Source organism: Engraulis encrasicolus, chromosome 14 (genome assembly GCF_034702125.1).
Source record: "Engraulis encrasicolus isolate BLACKSEA-1 chromosome 14, IST_EnEncr_1.0, whole genome shotgun sequence".
NCBI classification, from domain to species: domain Eukaryota; kingdom Metazoa; phylum Chordata; class Actinopteri; order Clupeiformes; family Engraulidae; genus Engraulis; species Engraulis encrasicolus.
In genome coordinates this window covers 54665714-54675588 of record NC_085870.1, presented here as the reverse complement: position 1 = coordinate 54675588, position 9875 = coordinate 54665714, and positions in this window count along the sequence as shown.

Sequence of the window (9875 nt, the reverse complement as noted above, 5' to 3'; positions counted from 1 at the left end):
ATTTTGCTCATCCCGTATGTAATTCATTCTTGGTTATATTTAATCTTGTTATAATTTTCAAAAAAATCTGCAAAAATCAATAATCGTGATTAATAATCGTGATTATGATTTTGACCAAAATAATCGTGATTATGATTTTTTCCATAATCGTGCAGCTCTACATGTGATGTATAATGTATTCTGATCTCGTGCATTTTAGTATCACATTTCCACAAAGTCTAAACTAAAACGGTGTATTTGAGAGAAAATCAGGTTAAGATGATTATGTGTAGTCTGCCCAATCTACACACACTTCCGTAAAATACAAGAAAAACAAAACAAAGACACTAATAGCCTTGCAGACATGAGGGCTTCAATCACTGACTGTATATAAGTCAGTGGCTTCAGTGTGAACTGAAAGGTCTCTGACATTACATACTTAGACCAGTAGGAGGTGCTGTGTCAAAACAAGTGGCTTGAATGGTCTCATGCGATTGTAATGGAGCAGTGCTACCTACTGCAGAAGAATCATATGCTGTAGGAGATGATATATGATGGGTAAGTATAAAATGCTTTATATATAAACATGTTGGAAAATGCAAATATAGACAAATACAGATTGAAAATGCAACTTGGGAGACCGTAGACATTGCACCTTTAAAGAATAATGGTGGTGGTTGTTTAATTTTCGTTGTAGTGTTTTTCAAGATGTGTCCTAAAAAGATGCATTGTGTTCCTTTCATATACAATGATACAAACTCAAACCCATCTCTGACAAACATGTGGTCTAATACCTCCAAAGCATTGAATGCCACTAAATCACTGCCTCTACTCCTTCAGTTAAAGAAAAAAAATCTATGTATTTTTGAAGTAGGCCCAGGCTGATTTCAAATAGCAAGAACTTCACCCAGACCAAATGAGCAACTGAGGCAATTAATCAACACATGCGTGGAATGGCTGACATTCCTGTGCTGGAGTGTTGAGGGGGGTGCCCACCTGCAGTTGTTGCCTTGAAGCAGTCAGGGCCACTGCATAACCGACCCTCCCTCTGACAGCTCCGCTTACCTAAGCCTGCCAACATCCACTCACTACCCTGATAACATCATCAACTGCACATATGCAGGGTGACAGGCCAACCTGTTCACAAGGCACAGGTTGGATTTGGATGATGGTGACACCCTTTCACTGGCCTGTGAAGGCTGTTTGAAGGTCGGATGAAGGTGAAGCAAGGGGGAACTTTTTGTGGTCAGTATATGAGTGATGTGTGTGAACATCTGGCTGGAAATTTTAAATTAAAAGGCCTTCAATAAACATGTCAGCAACAAATGAGCTGGTTAGCAGATAGAACTGCACTGCGGTTAATTTTTATTTTTTTACTCACACTGCGTTTTGGTCATTGGAGATAATGGCTAGTTAATAATAATAATAATAATAATAGATTGCTTTTATATAGCGCTTTTCTTGGTACTCAAAGCCGCTTTGCAGAGAAAAAATCACACAATCGTGCATGCGCACACACACGGGAAAAAAAAGTTGTCAGGGCCTTGGTCTGATGGATGGTGGAGAAGGTCTACTGTGTCTCCTCCCCTCATCTTTGGCCCTAATTACAGATCCACTCTTATCCAAAGCAAACAGCGTGGCCACCGCCTCCTCACTCGACCCCTACTAATCACCCTGGAGAAGTCAAGTCTCCCTGAGGGTGGCAGTTCGCATCCCATAATACGAGGTCGGACATGGTGCTGTGTGCACTGCATTCTGCCTGGGTACCTCCCCAAAATCAGACCAAAAGCTCCACGGTCAAGGAGCACTGTGGTGAAATGCTTTTTAACAACACACAAAACTATAAATGTTGTGGGGTTGATGGGCCAATAGTCAAATTAATATCAGTGGTGTAGGCTACTTGAGGGGAGCACAGGGATGACATGAGCAATGTGAGGGACATTGCTTAATACAAATGTAGTGTATGTGTGTGTGTGTATTACTAGTAGCCAACATGAAACTCCTTAGGGAAGGAGGTAAGGAGTTGAGTTTGTCCTTGCCCCTAGGAACTTGTTGCCCACTCGGCCTGCCCATGGGCCTTTTGACGTCAGTTGCATACGGTGGCAGACAAATACTGTAAACATTTGAAGAGCTTTGTTGCAAAATGACGTTTTTTGGAACTCTTTGGGAAATTGACATTTTTGTATTGGGCATTACATTGCATTGCCAAAGACATTTTATATAGGTTTAAAAAGTATGTTCACAACATTTGACAGCAAGAATTCACACATAAGACATCTGAACAGAATTGTCTCATGGACGTGTGGATAAGGCTGTTGATGGATGGTTCTCTAAACATCTCTGGCACTTCATTGTAATACCTCATCCCTATGTTTTTGTTTTTGTCGTCTGGTTAATAACTAATATGTGTTGGAATGATTATAAAGGGAGCTGGAAGGCCACGAAACCTCAAATGCTGTGGCCAAACATTAAGTCATATATTTTTTCCCCCAGTTCATGAAGACAACTAATGTAAACACAATCCAACAATTTATAACTGTGACATGCGATTCAGGGGGACACAAATTGTGAAAGGAAATGGGAAAGAAATCCACTGCCGTTCAAGATGGAGGTTTGGCTACACAGATGATGGCCCTGAGGGGGTCAGGTGAGAACTGAAAACATAATGCCATCCTACAAAATGTTCTCCTTTTCCTGGTTGATGCACATGTTCAGGGACCAGAGAGAGAGAGAGAGTGCAGTCCTCAAGCAGGGGAGCACAGCATGCCAGCATGTCTCACAGCTGTCTGAGCAAAGTGATTTACCATTGCACTCTCTCATGCACGGTGAAAGTGAGGGAGGGCTTCACATCATAAGTCATTATTTCTCGCAGGCAAAGCGCGGTCATAAAACCTCGACAGACACGGACGGGCCTGCCCTTGATTCCGTATGGCAACTCTTCCTCACTCCACTTTTGTGGCTCCGTGCCAGGGCCCCAAGGCCTTGGAGGCCCCCACAGGACAAGGAGAGCGAGGAAGAGAGAGAGAGAGAGTCCAACCGAGGAGTAGCGCCCTTCCCAATCCCTTCTCAACAACAAGCACACTGACTGAGTGCCTGAGTAAGCCGTGGAGCAATGGCAGCTGTACTGGCCATGACGCCTCTCATGTTGTGATTTGCTCAACTCCTCAACCCACCGTTAACAAATGTGTGGTGTCTGTTATGATATGATATGCTAACTATCTTGCTGCTGCTAATGGAAACATGTAGCCCGATGTCTGGAGTGCAGGTGCAGCCCAGCTCCGAAAGCCCCCGACAGCATTTGGCAGGTGGGGCCCCGCAATGGCCGCCCCCTCCCCCCTCCTCATAGCTCTGCATACAGTCAGTATAGTCTCACCCCCACCCTCACCCTCACCCACACCACACGGGGGCTGGCATGCTGTGTCCAGACAGGCACATGCGTCAGCAGCACAGGGCACAGATGGGAGTTGGCCATGCCTTTGCCATAGCTAATATTATCTCAACCGAAAACAAAATACATCTCCAAGATGACAGCGTCACCACCTGCATGCTCAGGTATGATTCTGACTGAGGAGGTTTAGTAGAATAAAAAAAAACATTTTAGATGAATATTAAAGAAACCCTCTTTCCTCCCAAGAGTGGGCTGATATGAGAAGCCTCATCATGTTGTACGAAGCAATAGAGAGGCCCACCAACCCCGTTGAACTATGCAGATGCTGCATACTAATGGCCAAACCCAGACATGCATCTTGTGGGCAGGCATGTGCTTTGACATGGCCGATGAGTCAACGCGTTGACTTTCCGAGGGCCTTTGCCGAGACAATACTTAACACTGAGGCACTGCCCTAGCAATATCAAGGGGCTCGCCCTGCCTGGAAATTATAATCATACACTTAGCCTCCCTGACATCACAACAATGGCATTTTACAGCACAGAATGGCAGTTCGGCTTGAGGCTGCATGACTGCATAAACCTATAGCCAAGACTTAGGTTACAGCCTTCCTACATGTTGAAGCTACCTGCGCTCCCTTTAGACATGTATGAACTGTATTGCCTGTTTTGAATATTGTTGTTCTGGTGTGTTTTACCAGCTGAACATCTACTGCAGCTTGTCAAATCTCATAGACATTACGTAAGCATGCATGCAGTTAGGCCCAAAATCTGAGTTAGTGGCTCTGTACTCTAATAGGTTACATCAAACATCAGGAGTCCTTCACATAACAATGTCATTTCCCTCCCAATCGTTACTGTCAGTCTAATTCTCTTCTTCATGGACTGCAATTGTAATTGAGTTGCGAACTTGATCGGTTTCCACTGGACACCAGTGGATTTCCCATGCTTCCCCAACCCGTTCCACAACAAGCTGTTAGTGGGAAACCAGACTCAGTTGTCTTGGTTGGTGTTGGCGGGACCCCTGAAGACCCTTCTGGAGCAGGTCTGCAGTAGCACACAGGCTTTTGCCATGCATTGTTATTCACCATTGGGCCCGGGTTCTTTGGGGCTTTGGGGTTTTGGGCAGTGTCTGTTAGGGGCTCTCGTGTGTATTGCACAACTTGGCGCATCAGGAAGAGAGGGGGGGAAAACAGAAGGGAGGGCAGGGGATGGAAAGGGGGGGAAAAGTATTGAAACTGTCATCACAAACAAGAAACATCTGTCTCATTTGTGTAACTTGTTTTCTTTTAATATAAGAAGTATGTTGGTGGAGATCTGTGAGTTTTAAACCAGGCTTGGGAGGGGAGTGTGCAAGAGCACTTTGGGACTGCTTATCCTTTTTGCTTTTGAGTTTCAGTCGAGGAATTATCCGGAAGACCTGCGCAGGGGTTAACCCTTCCCCTTCCCCTTCTTCTTCTCTGGCAGCCTTCCTCCTCTCCCCACCAGCTCCCCCATGCCCAGGTGGGTAAGCCCCCCCCACCAGCCCCCGGCCTGGCCCAAACACCAGCAGCTCATCTCCCTCTTCCTGTGCCGATCCCGATGTCAAACTCTCCCTCACTGCAGACTTAAGCACCACAGGTAAACTTCACACTCGCCCCCACAGATCCATTCAAGTTGTTCGCCACCCTACTCTACGAACACTGACGTGGAATCAGAAAGAGCCTCCTTCCATTTTGGAACATTTGGGGAAATTGACATTTTAAAACATTTGAATTGGCAAGAAGTCACACATACTGTAAATCAGGGCTATTCAATTAGAAGTTCATCTGGGCCACATTTCGAAACCAAGAACTGCAGTCGGGCCACACATTTTCAGACATCACGACCACTGAAATGGCACTTAAAATCAGTAGTCCACAAACAAATTCTAAACATGTTCCTCTAACCTAAAACTTAACCACATTGAATGTGAATGTGTAAGACAAGCAGAAGATTCACAAGCAATAATGTGTTGTACTGCAGTAACAAAACTGAAATGTATACTGCTTCAGTTGGGGGCCATGCCTGGGCCGCATGTGGACTGCATCTGTGCCGCATGTGGCCCTCGGGCCTCCAATTGAATAGCCCTGCTGTAGATGATAGGACTTCTCAACAGTCAATTCCAATATTAAAATGCAAAAGTCAAAATTGGTGGAGATCTCATTTTGGAAAGAAGGTCTTCTGTGTCTGTTCAGCTGCATGCATTCACTGTGTCAGGTACAGTAAATGACAGATAGGAAGGGATTCCTCTGCTTGGATAGGTTTAAAATGGCCAGAGTGTTTGCTCCAGTTAACTCAATGATTCATTCATGTTTTCCTTGTTTAGCTCTCACTGAGACAACTAGTTGGATTGGGATCTCTCTTGTCACCAGTCCTCCCTCCTCCCCAACTACATCTAACAAATGATTCCCAGTGGACACTAAAGCCATATTAAAACTAGCTGAAAGGTGAAATCCATTTGATCTTTGTTCCTCTTATTGAATCGTTGGTCAATATCAGGTCCCAGGAAAGGTCTCTCTAAATATTAAATTACTTTGAGGTATTTCCATCAAAGAGGCGGTGAATAGGCCATTCTTTTGACAGTATAGCATTTCTTCAGGGGAGATTTTTACCCCAGGGCACATTTTTGGGACCACTGACACACGCTATTTTTAGTGAGGATGCTTGGTTGGATTTCTTGTATGGATTTCTCGTTATTGCTCATGTTTTACCTGTTTATTTTCTGGTCCATGTGCTTTTGTTCAGTTTGTCTGTAAGTAGGCCCGTTTCCTTAAACCTTGGGCAGTAAGGTGTACAGTAGATGCAAAGGACTGACTGTATTTATATTTGGAAAACAATTTCATAAAATGGAATGTGAATTTTGTTATCAACATTGTAAGACATGGCATTTGGTCGACAGTTTGAGACTCATACAATCAGGCCATCAATCTAGTTTTTGTAGTTATGGTGTAATAATAAAACAGTATTTTAATGCGCTTTTTGTATTTTAAGAAATGCATTGGAATTACATTTACTTTACACTGATGTGTTGATATTTCACATTTCTTATTGATTGCCATTCTAGAAAAGACATTTCATTCATAATTAAATGGGAATTGATTACTACATGGTTCTGTCTATGAATAAAGGTTTGAGTTACCTTTCTCAGTGAAATCCAGTGCAGGCATGTTCCTGTAGACCGCAGTGTCTCTGCTTCCACAAACACAGGAAGTGGTGGTATTACTAGGATTTCACCATGCTTTTCCCCTGCCCGAAGACTCAAAAATGCCCCCATTTTAATTTCGCAGCGTGCAATAACGGGCTTTCCTCTTCCTTTCGGACCACCCCATCCCCCCGCCATAATCTCACGCATCTCAAGGGCTTATTGGAGACCGACTTGCGTATAACCAAACACTGGGAAGACTCAAAAAGGAGGAAGAAAAGAAAAGAAACAAAACAATGGGCGCCATATGGTCCTCGTTTCATTATAATCCGACACATGCATCCACCGCCGTGGACGTGTTTTCCAGATATGATTTTGACAGTATTGTGGGCCCGGTAACTGGAGCTTCTTTACTCCTGGATATATAGGAGGGCCAGGGACATAAATTATGCCTAAATGTGCCTGGCTGGCAGTTAAGAAGCCTGAAGGTGTAATGTACCTTGGCACCCCCAACACCACCTTGCCGTGGACTTATTCATCCAGACAGACAGGGTGTAAGCTGGGGAGGCTCTACTCTTCGCCATTATGCTGCAATAGATCCAGTATCCTAAAGCCAGAGAGATACTCTATGCTCGTTGCATTTCAAATATCCCCACCGCCAAGGCCCTCTTATCGGAGAAAATAAGAGCCGTAGTTTATTTTTCAGAGTTTTCCCTCTGGGCTCATATTAAGATCTATACAAGGAGCTTATGTCTGAGAAAAATGAGGGAAATGATACGCTCTCAACACAAACCTCTACTTAACTTGTCAGCAAGCAGGATTAATTTTTTCACCAAAGTACCTTAGTGAAACATTTTCATCATACCTGATTCATTAGTGGCATTTATTATGAACTTTTATGGGATTGTTTTTTAAGTATATCTTGGGGAGACAAATAGCTGCTAATTTTTCTGTCGTGTCCACTCCATGTTTTTCATTACACCCACATACAAATACATACACGCACGCACTCACGCACACAGTGGTTGGGTGAGCGAGAAGGAGAGCCACAGTCTGAGAGTAGAGGGCACAACATGATCATGATCTCGGGCGGCGTGGGCGCGGGCAGCAGGGCATTGGGGAGCTCAGCTGCTGAGTTGCAGCAGCAGAGCAAAGCAAACCAAACCGCATGTACGTGTGGCCAGCACGGCTCATTCCTGCCTTTATTCCACACATACTTTCTATAAATATTTATTGTTCTTGGCCTGATGGCACTGCTCTCCAAGCAAGCGCAGTCTAGACTGTCACCGGGCAGCTGTGCTTAGGAACTGTGCGTGTGGATGTGTGCGTGTGTGTGTGCGTTTTAGCCCGCCGACAGGGGGGAGGGGTGGGTGGGGTGCAAAGGGGTATGTTGGTCCGGGCCCAGGGAAATAGGGGGCCCAGAATTGGTGTGTGTGTGTGTGTGTGTGTGTGTGTGTGTCTGTCTGTCTGACTGACTGACTGACTGTCTGTAAAAGACATTGGCTACCTGTCCCTCCCCTACATGCATCTGAATGTGGTTGTGCGGTGCCCCTTTGCAGATACGTAATTATTAACAAAACACCATACTTGGTGAAATGAGCTGATCAGAGACTCCCTAACACTGTCTTGTGAAGAGACAAAACCCCGACACATTCAAGAGGAATTCCAGCCAATTTCAACAAGCAGTTGTATCGCTCACTCTACCCTTGACATGTCAGTTGAGTTGCAAAGGACTGGACAAAAAAATGACACATCTTCAGATACTGACAAGTAAAGGGCAGACTGAGCAATACAAGTGCATGTTGAATTTGGCCAGAATACTACATTAACTAAGAGACGACTATGCGATTTAATTGGAGACAGAGGTCATGGCAGCTTCAGACAAGTGACCTTTAGAGAATTATCAACATACAGTACGTCTGGGACCCTTTTGTTTCATGGCAGCAGTTTCTCATCAGTAGTTATTGTTTTCTTTTCGCCCATAGTGTTTCATCGCAAACATACTTTTATCAAAGAGGAGTAACCTTTTTGGCCTGTCTCAGAAGGTGTTTACATAGCAATGTATTACTAGTAGGCCTGTAGACATTGACAGAAATGGTAGACATGGGGGTTGTTCACATAATTACTATCTTTGGATATTTTTGATTACAAAAAAAAACACGCACGCACGCACGCACGCACGCACCCACACACACACACACACACACACACACACACACACACACACACACACACACACACACACACACACACACACACACACACACACACACACACACACACACACAGCTATACAACAGATCTGCCACTTACACAAGGACAGCAGTAGGTTACACTTCATTTTCTGTCCCTGTGCTCGCTGTGCTTGGTTATAGTGTGTATGTAGGTTCCACTTTATTTCATGGTTTCCTTTACACAAGGCTGAACTGGGCAAAAAAAAATAGCCGGGCATTTTAATTCAAGGCCAGCCCACCGGGCATTGAGAGAGAGAATTGAAGCCTGTGTCAACATTTTTAGTCATCCACCATGAGATATTTTGACCACAACAGCCAAAATGCTTTATTTATATGTGACTGTTTCAGAGAGGCCCGCTGAAGTGGCATGAGTACTGATTGAGTGGAGGGCCAGGCCAAAATCGTCATTAGTCTACTGGGCAAATGCCCAGTATGCCCTATGGCGAATCCGTCCGTTACATTAACTAGGTACAGTGTAAGGAAGGATGTAATAACGTGTAACATTGTGCACTTGTATGGCACCTTATGGTTAGGGTTAGAGTTAGGATTGGGTATTTACAGTGTAAGTACATAATGTTATATTGTACACAAGTAGATCCAATCAAAATTCAACCAAGCAGTATTACGTAAATTCAGAAGAAACATCACAAAAAGTCTTTTCTTAGACACAGCATATATTTCAATTTTACATACATTCATATGCAATATAGTCTTCTTCAGTGTATAAGTCTTTAACAGATCTATGTTTCTTTAAAAAGCATACTGTATAACATTGTTACTATAGAAAAGCTTGGAATTATGGTAGTTGTAGATATCTTCCCATGGATAATTCAGTCAGTCACTCAGTCAATCCGCCCCGCATTGGGAATGGGGAATGCTTGGGAATTGGTTTCTTCTCTGGTATGTGCGTCTGGAGGGGGAAAGTGCTAAAGTCATGGCCCATGGTTCAACCACCCCTACGTAGTCTACCTACCAGTACAAAAAGCTCTCTGCCCATTTCACACACCTGTATGAAGGACAGGTGCTGTTCAATACAGTTTGCTTGGCATGGCATCATTCTCCAGGTGTGATTTCATCATGCCAGGTGCGTTCTTGACAACACACTAAATACT